This window comes from Archocentrus centrarchus, chromosome 6 (assembly GCF_007364275.1).
Source record: "Archocentrus centrarchus isolate MPI-CPG fArcCen1 chromosome 6, fArcCen1, whole genome shotgun sequence".
Taxonomy (NCBI): domain Eukaryota; kingdom Metazoa; phylum Chordata; class Actinopteri; order Cichliformes; family Cichlidae; genus Archocentrus; species Archocentrus centrarchus.
The window spans coordinates 9,352,817-9,370,842 of record NC_044351.1 but is presented as its reverse complement, the minus strand read 5'-3'; the positions used below and the strand labels follow the sequence as shown (position 1 = coordinate 9,370,842).

At 39.1% G+C, this 18,026-nt stretch overlaps 1 pseudogene; it reads right to left on the bottom strand.

Annotated features, from left to right (window-relative positions):
- Positions 1-1,505: 1,505 nt before the first annotated feature.
- Positions 1,506-18,026, bottom strand: part of LOC115782114 (copine-8-like) — a 67,836-nt pseudogene continuing 51,315 nt past the window's right edge.

Here is an 18,026-nt window from a genome sequence, read left to right as displayed (position 1 = left end):
GCTTTCTAAAAAAAAAAAAAAAAAAAAAAAAAGGTCTAACCCTCCTGAATAGTGGGAAATATTACAGCATGACATATCAAAGGCCCTAATTGACAGTAAGGAGGAGTCCAAAATTTATGAAGGGGGAAAATGAATCACTTTCTTGTAGTGTCAATGTTTATCTGTCCGGCAAAGCTGGCTGGAGCTAACATGGTGTCAAGCAAGCCAATGAGGCACTTGGAAACCAAATCTCTTCTGACAGAAACTTGGCCCGTTTCAAAACAGCCTCAACTAGAGGTAGTGAGACCCTTTGTTAGATTGTGTGAAAGTGTTTAATAAAGAAATGGAAGTGAGTTACATGTTGGTTACTAATTGCAAAACTCTAAAATTACAGTTACTGTACAGCATGCCAGATAGCGGCTTTTTTGCACAGATTTAAATACACGTTTTGTTTAAAAAGTTAATGTTAAAGCAAAAAAATCTGCAGGTTTTATTAAGAAGAACATAAACATAGAAAGACTTATGTGGTTGTGGTTTTATCAGATCTCATTGCTGGCAAGGCAAAAAGTCTTATGCCCTATAACACCGATCGTTTCTTTGCTGGCATGGCGTGTTTCAAATGTGCCACCAATTGCCAACTTCCTGCGAAAGTGCAAGAGAAATTACCGTAATAAACACATGTTGGCTGTGAAGCACAATTTCTCAGCTTTCAGCATGTTTTTTTCAGCACAGGAAGTGTCGCGTGATTACAGTAATGCAAAGTGTGCTTTCAAAAATGTGTCGTCGGTGATACGCGCAGGTTAAAGGCTGTTAAAGGGCGTGTCAGTGATGATAGCGCGATGCCAAAGGGTTAACTAACCAAAATGCTTAAAATCATAAATATTTATAGTTAGCACTTGCTAATTTTAAGTGAATTTTTCATTACACACCATGCTAATTGTTAGCAACAACACAGCTAAGTAGTTGCCAGTAATGAGAAATCTGAATTATTAGGAGAATAATGAGAGCCAAAGTTGAAACAGTAAGAATGTGGATCGAAAGCACTGCTGTGAATCTAAGCAGAGAGCAGCTGCTGCCTCCTTAAAAGCCTTCAGGATGCAGGAATTTGATGATGAAACACGGGTTTTCTGTGGAGTTTGAATTTGAGGAGACGGTTAACTGTATGCTACAAAACCTTTGGGACTTTTAGTTACAATACTGATGGACAACATGTAATTAAAAACGGCTGTCACAGTCATTACTTTGATCCATGCAGATGGCTGGTTAAAAGTAAAGCAATCTGCACTTTTACCTGTTTTCTGTGCATGTACTGATAGTGTGTTGCTACCACAAAGGTGTGAGCCATCTGATCTGATAGCAACCAAAATGCAATAATTCTCAAAGTACAGTTTGGCAAACATTATGTATACATGGTGAGAATGGTAAAACTGTGAGACAGACTTACCAAATATCACTTACAACACGTGTTTCTTTCTTTTTTTTAAAAAAAAAAACAAAATTTTTTGGCAACACTGAACAATGTGAGAGGTAGAAAGATGTAAAGCAAAACAAAAACAGAAATGCTTCTGAAGTACAGTGTTATTTCATGAGAACAACAAGACTCGCAAACGTAACACACAGTCAGGTTCGGTAGTGAAATGTGTGTTTTTGACTTCTGGGCTTGGAGATATCCACATTTCCAGAACCCATTGTGCCAGTGAATGTTTTCTGACAAGAGTAAGGCTGGTTCAAGTCCTGGTTGCATTTGATTCGATCAGACTCCCAAGGAGCACAGCTTCCTTTTGAGTCAAGGCAGGTGGATGGAGCAGACAATGGGAGTGTGGGAAGATTTCAGGTGGGTTTGTTCATAATGGCACGTGGCAGTGGTCGTGGGGAGTTGTGTGGGAGGGACAAAGCCCTGAGTGCAGGACAACAGTGCATGCTTTTCATAAACTACAACATGCTCTATTTAAAAAATAATAATAATAAAATATACACACAGATATATACATATACATATACATATATATATATATATATATATATATACAGTACATATATGTGGCACTAGGGCCTAAACATTTTTATACAAAGTCACAACCTCCTGTTTCTGCAGCCAAAAATACGATTCTGAAAGGTTTTCACATTTATTGGTATAAATTTCATCCTGAAAAAAATTTCCACTCCAGTCCTCAATTTGTAAACATTTATATATGAAGAGACATGATTTAGTGAAAGACAGAGGAAGTGGAAAAAGGAACTGCAAATAGCTTGGATTCTGACTTGATCCTCATTTTCTGTCAGTTTCTGTCCTGTTTACTCTTGTTGGTGCAGGTGTAGATTTCAGACCACCACCACCACTGCCCTTCAAAATCCCTGCCTTCATCCACTCTTCTAAACAGAGGAAGCATTCCATTCATGGTTGTCTTCATCACCCTTCACGGCCAAATATTCCCAAAAGTGCAACATGAGCGAGTGAGCAAAGTTTCCCATGTGCTCAGGAGCTTCCAGTGAAGAATGAAGCACAAAGAGAGGAGCGCAGAGGCCAGTAGAGATGGCTGGCCAACACTAAGGTGGAAGCCTTGGCCTCTAAATTCTGCTTACCCTTCTGGTGAGCAGAGGGTTGATAGCTTGTGGTGGACAGGGGGTGTAAGGAGGTGGCAAAGGGCCAGGTTTGATCCCTCTGGTTCGCATGTAAGACAGGAACTGGTCGGGAATTTCGGCCAACACTTCTTTAGCCAGACGAGCCATGCTGAGGATGTGATTTCCTCGTCGGTCAATGTAGTCTCTGAAAGGAACAAACTGAGAGGAGAGGGAATAAGGAAATTGAGAATAAACAAAGAGTAAAGAAAAAGACTTAAAAAATGAGAGATAAGTTAAAAAAAAGGAAAACAAATAAAGAGCCAAGAAGAAAACAAAAAATGATATGAGGGGAAACAAGTAAATGAAGAAAGAGGAGTAAAAAAAAAAGAAATAGGAGAATAGGGAATAGAGAATAGGGAATAGGGAAGAAGAAAAAAGGCAAGGAGATACAAGAAGATACAAGAAGATGAAGAGGAAATGAGATGAGTTAAAAAAAGGAAAATGATGAGAGTAAAAATGAAAAAACAAGGAAAAGGGAGGACAGAAAAGAAGTATATTGAGAATAAATAAGAAATGAGCCGAAAAAATGGAAAGAAAAGGTGAGTGGAGCAGAGGAAACAAGAAAAGAAGACAGGAAACAAGGATATAGAGAGGAAATCAGAAGAGTAAAGAAAAGGGAAATAAAAGTATGGAAAAAGAGGAAACAAGAGTAAGAATTGACTAAAGAAGAAAAAGGTAAACAACAATAAACAAGCATGTGGAGAGGAAAGCAAAACATATAAGCATCAAGAAAAAGGGCAACCAGCGTAGGGAAGAAGAGGAAACAAGAAAAAGAGAGGAAAGGTAACAAGGAGATAGAGATGAAATGAAAAATGAGTTGAGAAAAGGAAAATGAGGAGAGTAGAGATAACGGGAAACGGGAAATATGTAGAGAAGGGGAAACAAAGAAAAGTGAATACAAGAAATGAGATGAAGAGAAAAAAGTGGTTACATAAGATTATCAAGAAACCAAAAGCAAAAGACAACAGAGTAAGACAAAGAGAGGAAAATGCACACGGGGGGTGGGACGGGGGTAGAAACAGCAGAAGGAAGATAGGAAAAATAGACTCAGAACAAGACAAGGGTCAAGCACCATGCCCTTTTCCCATTAATCATAAAGCCCACATTTTTCTCAACATTTGAGTGATGAGCCTCCCAGCCGGTCAGCCATGTCTTCAGGAGGATTCTGTACCTGAACAATGTCCCTCTCTGCGTATCGTCCCTGGGATGAGATCCTCTCTTCGTCCCCATCCAGCTCAATCATTTCTGAGGAGGGTAGCACATCAGTCACACCCCGTCAGGAGGCTTGAGCAGCCATGTCAAAGTTACAGTGAGCAAGCATGACACACAGTTCTTGTGTTTCAATCTGCTGAAGTCATTAGCATGCCACAGGCTTACATTTCCTTAGAGTGTTGATGGTGTTAAATGGGAAGGAGTACACAGAATTTGCACGGCTGAGCGTAAAACCATGGGGCTGCAAGTTACACATAACTGTGCACATAGGGGAGAAACGTGCTCGAATACATGTAAGCACAGCCAGCGATGAGCACCACGGGGACATAATGTGAACGTGCGCACTGACTTCATATGCGTGATAATCCCGTTGACTTTGCAGGCTCATTGCTCACCGTGAGTGAGCTTGTTTTTACAGAGGACTGCTCTGTGGATTGTAAACACGAATGTTTCGGGAAAAAACACATCAGAGTGGTGAGGAATGTGGTCATCATGCATTAAAAAAAAAAAAGACAGAAAAAAAAAAAAAAGAAGTGCTGCCTTTGGATGAAAATGTGAATTTTTACATCCCCTTTACCTCAGCTTTTGTGAAGCAGGGGAGGGGAATTTAATGGGAGGCTAAGTGGAGGAGTGAAGAAGAGAAAAGCTGCACAAGGAAGGGCTACACCATGTGGGAGACAAGATAGGAAGCTGAACGAAGGGTGAGGGCAAAAGATTACTGCATGCTAACAAACACACAATAGTATGTGCACACATATACACAATATCTTCACCCTCCTTACCATCAAATTCCGCTGGTCCAACCCCGACTATTATAATTGACATGGGCAGAGATGAGGCCTGTAAAGGGTGGAAATTGACAGAATAAACACATCAAAGGCGCGGAAGGAGCAGCGTTCATTCTTTTCACCATGTGCTATCTTAAACCCTGCAGGCTGTCAGTGAAATACGCCTGTAAATTACTAACTATATGTTAACCGCAACAGTCCAAGGAAAGAAAGCGCAATAGAAAAATTAAATGCCATTGTTAAGACAGACGGGGCCCTTCCTACAGTTTCATAAAGCCTCTCGCCTGGCGAGATCTAGAGTTTCTAATTTCATGCATCTACAACCTTGTCTAAATCTCCCGAAGCTTGACAGCTTAAAAATGACTCCCATTTACATCTTCCTCTGCCCTCAGCTCCAGCTGAACTCCCGCCCTGCATCGCAATATTGTTTATTAAATCTTAGCTGAGTGGGACAGCAAAGTACAGTTCGAGTGATGAATGATGAATGAAGCTTTTTCAGTGTTTCATAACTTCCTGTGTTATTAGATGGACGCCCAAATTGCTTGAGCTTTGAGGGCATGGATCCTCCGCGGGCTAGTAAATAATTACTCTCAAATCTTACTTTACAATAACATTACATCACATGGGGACATAATGGAGGAAGAAGGGGGAGAGTGGATGCGTGGTGAGGCTGTGCAAAGCGTTTTGCACATGCAGCTGAGGCTCCAAATATACGAGCTCGCCCAAAATCGTTACACACATTAACTCTGATCACTCTAATTAGAAAGCAGAGTTATTAGAGCTGAACATAGCAGCGTCGGGGGGAGTGGGGGGGGTAAGGGAGGTGGTGGTGACCAGACTGACCCCCTCTTCCATTACTTCCCTCATTAGTAAAGATGAGAGACATAGAGAGAGGGAAGAGGCAAAGATAGCAGCTGGACTGCTTTCACATTCTCGCTTTCATATTGGATGTTTGTTAGTTTATTAGGTCTCCGTTGGGTTTTAATCACGCCTCCAGGGTTCTTTGCATTTTTTACAGTAAATTAACAGAATGATTACAAGCACACATTTCATGGACTGCTAGTGTAGGTCACTTTTGGTAACCCACTATGTGTTTACTGGTTCAAATAAACTGAAATTAATCCTAAAATATAAAATGTACATAGACTAGAGTTGAAATGTGATGCGCTACTGTACATTGACTATGGATTCCTTGGTCTGCGCCATGTCTGTGATCACTCCATCAGAGATGATGAGCAGGATGAAGTACTGTGAGCCGTCAGTCACTGCTGATGCATACCTGGTGTGCAAAAACACAATAAGTCAGAGGTCAGATGATTAAATACAAACAAACAAATAAATAAATAAGCTGCAAGTTCTGTGGTGGGAAAATGAAGCCAAAGTGGAAGAAACCACTAGCTGCAGTTCTGCCACTTGAGGCTGTCTCCAAAAGTGAGTCGATCCCCATTGGCTCCTGTGTTAAAATGACCAAATTCAACCATGAAACTAATATATTTATAGCCTGGTACAAAAATCAGTCTTCTTGCATGGATGAGTCGATTTTTACATGACATTATGGTGAGTGATTATTATATTATTATTTTTATTTTTGTGCCTCATCTCTATGAATGGTAGCTCTTAAAGTTAGGGGCATGGCCACTTTGACAGGTATACTAACAGAGGGTTAGAATTAATATTCTAGTCACTAAAGTGGACTCTCATGAATGGTTTGCATTTACAAAGTTCTTTTTTTTTGTATTTTATTGGTATTTCATTTGCATTTTTTCAGCTGAAAGCTATTAAAGTATGTACTTCACATACTATTTTATGTGTCATGGGGCGCAAGTTTATAGAAGAACCAACCTTATGAGAGAGGAATATTAACTTGCTGGAGCTGCCCTTTAAAGTCCTCCTGTCTCAAGCCCCATTCATTACACTCAGCAATTACCTTATTAGATAATATCTCATATTAGGTTATTGCCCCTCAGAGATCAATACAATTATAATCTTATTTTGTGAAAGCCAGATGGTCCAATTACAGTAGAGTGCTGCCAAGCTTAAAACAATGTGTATTAAGTAAAATGGGAAATAGGCATATTTTTTAGTTCAAGCCTGCACAAATTATTTTTTGGTATTTAACACACAAAGCACACAGTCACAGCGTGGTTTTCATTCAATTAATACTTCAAAACTATTCAACAAAAAGCATTTTTTTTTGTTTTTTTTTAAACCTTTTTCTTTTAAACCAGAACATTTCCAAATATTAGGTTTCTTACGGCATTAAAAGTTAATATAGAAAGACAATCAATTTAATATCATACAAAGGCACGGTAAATATTATGAAGTATTTACTCATGCAGCACGTTTTTTTTCATTTACATAAGAATTCAAAAATATTGTTAAATATGACGGTTTATTCTTGAAATATACACCTACTGTGACACCTTGGAAGCATGTTTATATTTGAGCTCCTAGCTGCTGTTTACAGAAGGTTTCTGTTACATAAACCAAAATGTCACAGCATTTTGAGAGTGTATATGAAACAACACTCTTGTTGTTTAATATATAGTCTCAGACAGTCAAGCATTTAGAGATTTGACATGACTTGATGTCACTTTCTCTAAGCACCATCTTCCTGGATTTCAGTCAGATGCTCCACAGAAGTGAGCAGTGAACAATGCATCTATTCTCAGGCTGAGTGGGTGGACGACGCTCGCAGAGATGGGATTTGAAAGCCGATGATGAAAGTGTGTGTGTGTGTGTGTGTGGGGGGGGGGGGGGGGGGGGGGGGGGGGTGCTTGTTATAGTCAATCTTGAGGATCATGAGACAAGATCTGGCAATAGGGGAGGTGGGAGTTGGATACAGTACTACAAAACAGCACATAACTTTTTATCAGTGATTATTTGTGTAAATTGAGTAAGTGCAGCTGACAGCTTCTTTTAGGAGGTATTGCTTGCTTTAAATATTTTAAACCATAGGAGAGCACCTTCTCATATTTGTTGATCCAGTGAAAAGTTAACTGTGCGTGTTTCACATTGATCTGGTTTTGAACTTTTGAACATTGAAGCATTGGCACATACTGTATTTTCTATTTATGGCTACGGAGATATACAATAAATAAATCCCTTTATGGTTATCTGTGAAACGGTAGGAGGTGTGACATTTACTGTTATTCACAGCAGCGGCGCCAGCAGCAATAATCCTGTGTGCGCTGTGCTTACAATTTTTTTTTAAACCTATGTTAAAAATAAAAGTTTAAAATCAGCAGTTCCCATCTTTGGATTCTGTAATTGATTAAAGTGATTAAAGGTGCATTCTCTGTTTTGACAGTAATACATTTGACGGTCAATAACTGAGGCAACGTTTGTACCTCTTAATCGACACTTATTTTGTGTGGCTGAGAAACCAGCACACAAAAACATTTTTCAGGTTTTTGAAAAGAGAAAGGAAACTCTTCTAAGCAAAGAAGATTTTGCTTCACAGCTAATTCACCAAAGATGATTGAGCTTGTATGAATCTTTCCTGCTGAGCCGTACATTTCTTGGGGACATTGTGCTTAATGACATTTACATGTGTCAGCCCACGTGTTTCACATGTCTCGGTTTGATCATAATCGACGTACCTGGCCACGTGGTTAATAACAGGGGAGAAGTGGGTGGGTCCATAGAGACGTACGCTTTTGAGACTCTGGTAATACGCCTCCATCACACCCTCGATGCCACTGCAGTATGGGTTCTGTGGATTACCATTCTGGACAAACACAGAAAGATGTGAATGAGTTAAAAAGAAGTTATTCAGATATTTCTTCTGTATAAAGGTTCTTGGAAGATTTTAGTGTCACAAATAAAAATACAACATGCAATCTAAGCCATGCAGGAATATATCAGAGTATAAAAAAGAGCCTTTTCTTAACATATTCAAGACAGCTGGCAGTGCAGTGGATAGCACTATTGTCTCACAGCAAGAAGGTTCAAGGTTTGAACCTGTCTGCAGGGTTTGCATGTTCTCTTTGTGAGTTTTCTCCAGATGCTCCCATTTCCTCCCTCAAACAGGCACATAAGGTTAATTTGTGATTCTAAATTGTGGACCGAGGAGCGTGAACAGGTTTCTGTCTCTCTGCATTAGCCTTCTGCCCTGATAGCAACCTGACCAAGGGGTCCCCACCTCTCTCTCTCTGTCAGCAGGGACAGGCTCCAACGCTCTCAGGTGGATAGATGGTTATGAAACTGATGTCTAGATAATGCAATCGAAATTAATTTCCCCATGATTTTGGAACAAATTAAAAATGACCTTTTAGGTTTTATTTTTTTAAATACACACACACACACACACTCTCTTTCAGAAAGTTCTTACTACTTTTGGCTCTGCAAGATGTCAAAAAGTAATACATTCAACGGCACACAACTCTGGCTGTACACACAAAAGATCCATCCACCTGATGTTCACACTTCCTGTTTATGACAGGAAGAAAGAAGGAATAGAACTTGTTTCAGACACTAAATGAACAGAGGAGCTGCACTAAGGCCCAGGAGTCCCAAAAATAAAAATACAGAAATGGAAATGGAAATGAGTTCCCCCTAAAAATACCTGTAAGTTAATATTTGTATTTGTTTACAGTTAACATCAAATGTTAAGAGTCTTCTTTGACAGTAATCCCAACATCAGCAGTTATTTGTTGAATTATGGATCTATTGTTTCTTTAACAGCTGCAGCACAGTAGTTTTTTTGATTGAGTTTGATTTATGATGTTTGCAACACCAGACGCTAACATTTTACCTGCAGTGTCACCTTCACTGATTTAATGTCAGCCTGCTAATATTTTGAAAATTGTGTTACACAGTCAGAGTGCCTTGATTACATTTCAGCAGCATGCGTCTAACATCATGCATCAAACTGAATATATCGCAGTCTGTTTTGATATTTAGAGACAGTGTAGCTAAAAGGAATAATAAAGAAAGCATCATCCTGATGGCAAACAAAATATAAGTTATTTTTAAATGTGGTCTCCTGTACTGGGACAGAGTTACAATTAATTTTTTATAACGGACATGTTTTGAATGCAATCTGCTGAATAACAGGATTTCATGTAAGCATACTGAGAGACATCAATAATACTCCAATATTAACACTCAGTGTAAGAGACACTAAAGAGCGGCAAGCCCTTAAGGATTAAAAATCTCAGCTTAGACTTCAAAAATAACACATAATTTAAGGAAATATTGATAGTTTAATCCTTCTGTTGCATCATTCTGGTAAAGGGTATCCTCAGGCAAGCAATTTCACATTGTTAATGCTGCACTAGCGGTTATAAAAAGATGAGGATAATTTGTGTTAGAATGACTTTGTGTAAAAGGAGCCCATAAAAGGCTTCTTCCTTCTGTGTCTCCCACGTCTGTAATATTAAAATATTAAATCGGTGCCTGGTTGACTGCTTTTGGATGCCCAAAAGAAACTCACAAAAAAGAAACAATACATTATTTAAGCTACCCATATGGTTTGGGCTTTCAGTTATCTGAATAAAGAACCATCCTAACTAACTCTGCTTGGCTACCCATGAGTATGAACAGTGCACATGAGACTCCGTTGTTTTGTAAATGGAGCTTGCATAATTAACGTCAGATTCAGTGATGGCCTTCTCCCATTGTGGCTACACAGCTGTATCCTTCCTCTTTAAGAGCTGACTAAGTTGGACCCTCAATGGTTAAATTAATGCATATGTGCCTCTAGGGAATAGCCAACACTGAGCAGCTGTAATGGCTGAAAATGCCTCTGGAGCAACATCTGGAGGTGAGAGTCAACCAGGAAGAGACTATGTATGGCTTAAGAAGTGGTCAGGATGTCTACAGCCCTAGAGCACTTGACACTGGCAGAGTGGTTCAGATGGATGGATGAAGGAGAGATGAAGTTAAAAGCTCAGCTATTTCTCATGAATATGCACAATGTCTAATTTTTTTTTTTTATGTCAGTTATCTGAGCTTTCTCAATCTTACCTCACCCCTAACTTTAATCATCACAATCCAAATAAGGGGAAGAAAAAAATAAAGTTGGTCAGAAAAAAAGGCCTAAAAACGTCCGTCCATCAATTCTAGGCTTGAGCCTTTCCCAGCTGACACTCTGGACAGATGACCACTCGATCACAGGGCTAACACAGAGGTGTAGACAACCACACACCCACAACTATAGTCACGTACGAATCACCAATTCACCTAACCTGCATGCCTCTGGTCTGTGGGGGGAGCACTTGGAGGAAACCCACGCAGGTCCATGAAGAATATGCAAAGTTTACATAAAAAAGCCCCATGAACCAAAATCTTCTTGCTGTGAGCTGACAGTGCTAGCCACTGCACCACAGTAACAGTTCCAAAAAGCTTTAACATTTACAAAATGTCATCACTTTGATGGTCTAAACCTCAAACTGGATATATATATATATATATATATATATATATATATATATATATATATATATATATATATATATATATATATATATATATATATATATATATAAAACCTCTAACTGAATATATTGCTAATTAATCATATTGATTTATTGACTTTGGTCATGTTTGACAAATGGCTTCACTCACTCACTTGTGCTGTTTGCATGAGCATTTGTCCAAAAAAAAAAAAAAAACCATACACAAAGTAAGAAACCCTGCAACCCACAATCTGCTCATTCAGGAAAAAAATATCACATGTAAGCATTCACAAAGTGCATATCTGTCCTCGTTTCAGACCTTTAACTTTATGACTGCTTGCATGTGATGTGTTCAGGGGAAATCTGTAAATTGTAGCTACAAAAAATAATCTCTCCCTGTACGGGTACAATTTATGCAAAGAAATGAAACTACAATCAAGATGCTTAGTACCCTCTTTGTCACTCTTGTATGACTAACACTGGTCTTATACAGTTAATAAATAAATAAACTTGGAATGTTATCACACCTAAATTGGCTTGTTTACTGCCAAAAACAAACTGGCTCATTTGGCTTCCATCTCCACAGTGTTCGCAGGCAGTTTGGATGCTTTTTACACGTTTTTGGACAGCAGCATGGAACACCCACCAATAGATTTGTTGTCTGTAATAGGAAGTGTGTACAAAAGTGCCTGTTTGAAAGTGTTTTCAGTTTGATTTTCATAAAGTTTTCTTTTTTAACTTGGATCTTTTTTAACTTTTTGTTTGAAATCTTTTAGTTTTCTTGTGCTCTCATTATGACAGACACACTCCTCCAGCCGGTGTGAAAGATACGAAAAGATTTGTTTTCACAGCCGTATTCAACAGCGGTTTGAGAATAAGCCAAATCTTTTATACTGCCAGTTCTAATGATGTTCATCAAATCACTACTGAACTTCACAAGCCCTGCCACAAAGCAAGGCTTTATTTCCTTTGGTCAAAAACATTGGTTGGTTGGTGTCTCAAAAGAGTGTATCTTAATTATCAGATGAAGGACTGGAGACATCTAAAGCGTATGCCTCACTTCTTGCCCATGTGTACATGTTAATAATTAATGTTAATAATAATTCAGTCCCCAGCCTAACAGCAGAGGGTCAGTGGCGCAGAGTTTTACTGGCCCATGTATATTTTTCCTGGCCTGAGGGAAAAAAGACATTTTTATATTTTTTTTAAATATTGGAATTTAATGAATATAATTTATTTATATTTGCATGAATCTAAACCTGCAAAAATAATGTTACTAAACCCTTGAAATAAATATGGTCTAGTACACCCCATGCCCTCTTTCGGCTCACTCCTGCTTGCTGCAGGTTTCACTGTGATATAAAGCTGCCGTCAGCCTTCAGCAAGCTGCCTGATTTAAACATTGTGTTACACTAAGTTAACAGTTCGTGTGCAAATTTTGTTTTAACGTCTGTATCTTTACTGCAGATTTTTCTCTGTGTAAAACAAATGGTGGTGGATGGGAGGAGCTACAAAGTTCTCTTTTCTTTATGTTGGAGCTTGTTGATCAGGTGGTTGGATGAAGGACTCCCACCAGCTGTTTCCCAGTAAAGAGTTTATTATTAGTGATTACAGGAAGAAGCGCTGCAGTTTTGGACACTAGAAAAATGTTTTCTTTCAGTCCACCTGAGCTCACTGTCTTGATAACAGCTCTGTGTCTTTGCTCTTTGCCGTTTGTGTGTTTACCGACTCCATGTTAAACCACAACAGCATTGTTGCTAATGCTGTTGTGCTGTCGGTCTTTTTGTTGAGAAAACTGGGGGCAGCATGGCCTCAATGTTGTCTTACTTTTAATTCACACGTGTGCTCCTAAATACGTTTCTACTGCAGGTCTATTTTTAGTTGCTAATGTGGGTGAAACGCTCTCGTTCACACAGTGAGCTCTACAGAGTCGTGCATTAAACAAAGCATTTGCTTCAATGATGTTTTTTATAATCGAGTTATTCAAGTTACCTAATGAATTGTCGCAGCCCTACTTGTATGTACTGTAAACAGATGTATGTCTCTAGATTTGTATGAATGCTTGATTGCATGCAGTCATGAAAAAGAACAAATAGGACTCTATAGAGTCCTGTGAAAAACTAAGTAAACCTCTACTGTTTCCATAGAAATTAAGAGGGTTAGTAGCAGCCAGGTGCTGCTAATCAAATGCATTTTATTAACTGGCCATCAGCCAATGTGAGCATCTCTATAAATGCAGTTTTGGCAGTTTGCTCCCAGGACTGGCTGTCCAAGCAAGTTCAACCCAAGAAAATTGATGATTTTGTCTCATTTTGTATCCACAGGACCTCGACACCTTGGAGTTACTGAGTCAGCCACGAACGCCTCTGTACACCAAAGTATTCTAGAGTAAAACGTGAGGCCATCTGTCTGACAGCTAAAGTTTGGCCAAAACTGGGTCATGCATCAGGACGATGATCCCAACCACAGCAGCAAAACTACAACAGAATAGCTGCAAAAGAAAAGACCAAAGGCCACAATGCACACAGTCAAGGTCCAGACTATTTTTTGTATGTATATGGACAGATGGATGGCTGGATGTGGAGAAAAAAAAAACATGTCCTCACCAGGGCAAACTCATGTGAGACCCGTCCATCTGGAGGAAGCTTGGCACCAAAGCCCAGAGCGGGAAACATCTTGTCGCTGTCGTAGTCCTGGATGATCTCTCCGACAGCCCGCAGTGCCATGGCGTAGTCATTTAGCTGGTAAGGGCTCATGTAATGGAGTGAGGTGGGCTGCGATGGGTTGCCTGGAACCCAAATGGTTCAACACAATAAAACACACATCAGCGTCACACTGTAATTATGCCCGCTCCCCCCTGGGCTGTGAGTCATATTGAAATAAAAAGGAGGAGAGTGGGTAAAAGGGGTTAAATTGTAGCCAGACATCTCTGAGGCACAGCTGCACAGGAGGAAGAAATAATCTCATTGTTTGCCTCACACCTCAGTGGGTCATACATGTACCCACAATATTACAGTATAGATAAGTAACAAGAAAGCTACTGCAGTCATTTAATACTTGCAAGATATTAAGCCAACCATACAGATGTTAAATAAAAGTCGAGCTTCATTTGTCTGGTATTTATTTTTGGCATCAATTGAGACAACAGATAAAAATAAATACATGAAAGACAATGACAGAAAAAAAAAAAAACTCTTAAGACAATGATGACATTAAAGACCATGTTTGGTATTTGTAACGCTGTCAAGATCAAAACCAAAAATATTAAAATTTCCTAAAAATAAGAAACAAGTAGGTTTATTTTTTCAGTGCTTCAGTAATTAACTCTTAAGCTATTGGTTATTTCAACCTGAAACCATCATCACCGAATTTAATCAGCTGCAAAATTCCAAGGCCAAAATGAACAACCTCACAGATGTTATAAGAGAAACACACAGCACTCACAGAATCTATAAGGACAACTGAAAAATTTCATAAAGACAAAGTTGGTGGCCCTTCACCTCCGCCCCTAAAGAGCCAATTAGTTGCCAAACAGGGAAACATGAGAGCCCATCATGTTGCTGCACTAACACATGCACATAGAAGAAGTTCACAATACTTTTTTGTACAGTGAGAAGCGCATCTGCTCATTATCGGAGAGAATGTTTTTCTCAAACATTCACACATTAAGTTCTCTGGTGTGATCAGCCACATGCAACTTTGCACATGTGGGGTTGAAGCTAAACCTGCCTGGAAAAAAACAAAAGGTTTTAAAACCTCATCTTGGGCATCACCAAACTTCTGATGCTGGTTTTATTTGGAGTCGTTATGTCCCAATTTTCCCAATTATATTACTTGCTCTCCCAAATACTAATTTTATTAGGGCCTTGAAGGTCTGCCACCAGTACAGAGTGAAATTTGAAAAATGAATTCATGTTAATATTTACAACTGCAGGATGGTGTATTTGGGCATGAATTCAAATAACCTACAGTATTTGGAAGCTGTGGTGGAGAGCAGGTCACTGAACAAACTGTTATCTATCATGGATAATCCTGACCAGTAAATCTTTCACCACTTACTGGACACGCAGCGGAGCACATTCTGTAATGTCATCCCCTCATGTGTGTGTATGTTCATTTAAATGAAGACACATGCAAAGTATTGCAACAGTGTGGACCACTGGTGTGTTTAGAATAATTTCTAAACAACAGTGGAGCTCTGTGGCATAGACAAATATGACATATTAGACTGAGGCCACAGAGATAATATTCATTTTTAAATGAGTTCAGTGTTGGCTTTGGCTTGGTTTGTGAAATATTATTAACTTAATGAGACAGTTGTTATATTGTGCTGTTTTACAAATAAGATCAATAAGAAAAACAAATGTAGATAATATGGATACATTATAAATAGATCCATTATATCACTGTTATTTTAGCCACACTCACACGCAGCTTGGAAACTGGTTTGATGGCAGCAAAGACACGAATTCATTTCTCCCGTGGCAGAAAGATGCCTCTAAAAATTGTACAACATATATTGACTCACTAAATCATCTCTTACTAAAATTAGAACATTACTCGTCCCTGACAAAATCATCTGTGCAGAATAGATAATTTTGTTTGTTTGACGTTAAGTTGTTCTGATAAATGAAAAGTGGTTTACCTGTGGGTTTCATAAACCGCCACACAATGAAGATAACAATCTAAACTGAAAATACATTTGGGAAAAAATGTGGGTGTAATGATTTTCTGCCTACACAGAGGCACAAACTTTGTTACACTTTTTTTCTGGCTAGTAAGTAACAGATAATATTCCAATAATTACCCAGCTTTCAGATTTTTCATCTTCTCTTTTAAATTGAGGGGCACTGGAATAAATCAAATTAGTGAATAAGCTGTCCCGTAAGAGTTCAAATCATACAAAGACCTGATCATTAGCCAGCAAAGTTTTATCTGTTGATATAATAAAGAGATTCCGTTATTACATGGGCAGAGCTTTAAAACACTTACCGTTTGATGCTGTGAAATCAATTGCCACTGTGAAATTAATCTGATTCCAACAAAAAAAAAAAAAAACAAGTCACATAAGGCGAGGCAGGGAGCCATCAATCCTGCCAGATTATATGACAGCATGTTTCAAAGCACGCAGCACGAGCAATTAAGCAGCAGGTTATCGGCAGCTGTCTGCCTTAATTTTGGAACCAAGAGATAACAGGCTGCAGCAGTCCTCTCAGCCTACTCTCTGAAATGTCTTCACTAGTAACTGCAGGCCATTCAGAATTTAATGACGAGATTAATGCTGCTGCCTAATTGAGTATTGTATGCTATCAGTTATTGTGACCTTACCCGCCTCTGATGTAGTCCAGGAAGGACAGCTCAGTGTCCACCAGGCAGGACAGCAGAGTGACCTGCAGGCAGACAAGTGTGCCAATTAGACAGGAAATATTTTGCAGTATGAATCTGTTACCACACCATCTAATTCTCTTATAATACATTTTACACCACTGATCAAATATTTCTGTCATTTCTATTTTAGGGCTGTGACTTGCCCTTTGTTTTGCTTGACTGTGTTGTTTTTATGCTATTCTATGATTCTAATATTTTAATACGGCACAGCTAAACGCTTTTTTAAATTAGATAAAAGGATGTTTTAGAGCTATTAAGTGGCTACATGAGTAAATTAAATAAATCCCTTCCACCCATTTCTTCCTACTGCTGAACCACAAACTCAATTATAACAACACATGCAGAGTTGAATTTTGTTTGGTTTTTTTGTCTTTGTATTTATTTTCTTTGCATTGTTTCTTTGCATTGTTTGCAACAAGGCATTAAAATTTCTTCCCTCCTATGTAGATATTCTGTGATCAGCTGTTAGTGGTATTGCTGCAAAGTGAAAGTGTTTAGAAACTTTACAGAGTGAGTTCCGAGTGATGATTTGCGTAGTGCAACAGTTCCAGACTTCTTCTGTTATCAACATCAGCACAAAAACTGAGCAATGTAAATGATAAGGACCCATAAAGCTTCAGTTTACAGATGCCACCAGTCATTACAAGTGCCACTGCAACTCAGACACATCAGCTATCACTTCACAGCAATGTTTCTCTAAAGTCTGTATCTGATTCTTCTAACTGTAATTCTGGGTTTTAAAAAAATGGCCTTTTGCTGCAACTGACTGCAGTGTACAGTGGCTTGCAAAAGTATTCATACCCCTTGAACTTTTCCGTATTTTGTCACATTACAACCACAAACATATAAATATATTTCACTGGAATTTAATGTGAAAGACCAACACAAAGTGGTATACACTTTGCCACAAATTCTGGATTGGGTTTAGGTCTGGACTTTGACTGGGCCATTCTAACACATGAATATGTTTGGTTTTAAACCATTCCATTGTAGCCCTGGCTTTATATTTAGGGTCGTTGTCCTGCTGGAAGGTGAACCTCCGCCCCAGTCTCAAGTCTTTTGCAGACTCCAACAGGTTTTCTTCCAAGATTATTTGGCTCCATCCATCTTCCCATCAACTCTGACCAACTTCACTGTCCCTGCTGAAGAGAAGCAGCCCCAGAGCATGATGCTGCAACCACCATATTTGACAGTGGGGATGGTGTGTTCAGAGTGATGTGCAGTGTTAATTCTCCGCCACACATAGCGTTTTGCATTTTGGTCAAAAAGTTCAATTTTGGTCTCATATGACCAAAGCACCTTGTTCCACATGTCTGTGTAGATTCTCAGTTATCCAGGTCATAGTAGTCTCTGGAGCTTGAAAAAGGCGACTAGACTTCTTTTTGTTTCTTGAAGACGTTTCACCTCTCATCCGAAAGGCTTCTTCAGTTCTCAACCAAATGGTGGAGAGACCCAGGTATTTAAACCCCTGTGGGCGTAGTCCCCTGGAGGTGGTTATGACCCTCTATTGATCATGTGCTTGAACACATGTGCCCAGGTGTGAAGGGGGCGTGGGTCATATTTAATCAGTGGTTTCAGTTGAAACCAATTTAGGACTCCGCTCCATTGTTTCCTGTGGCCTATTGAGGTCACTGGA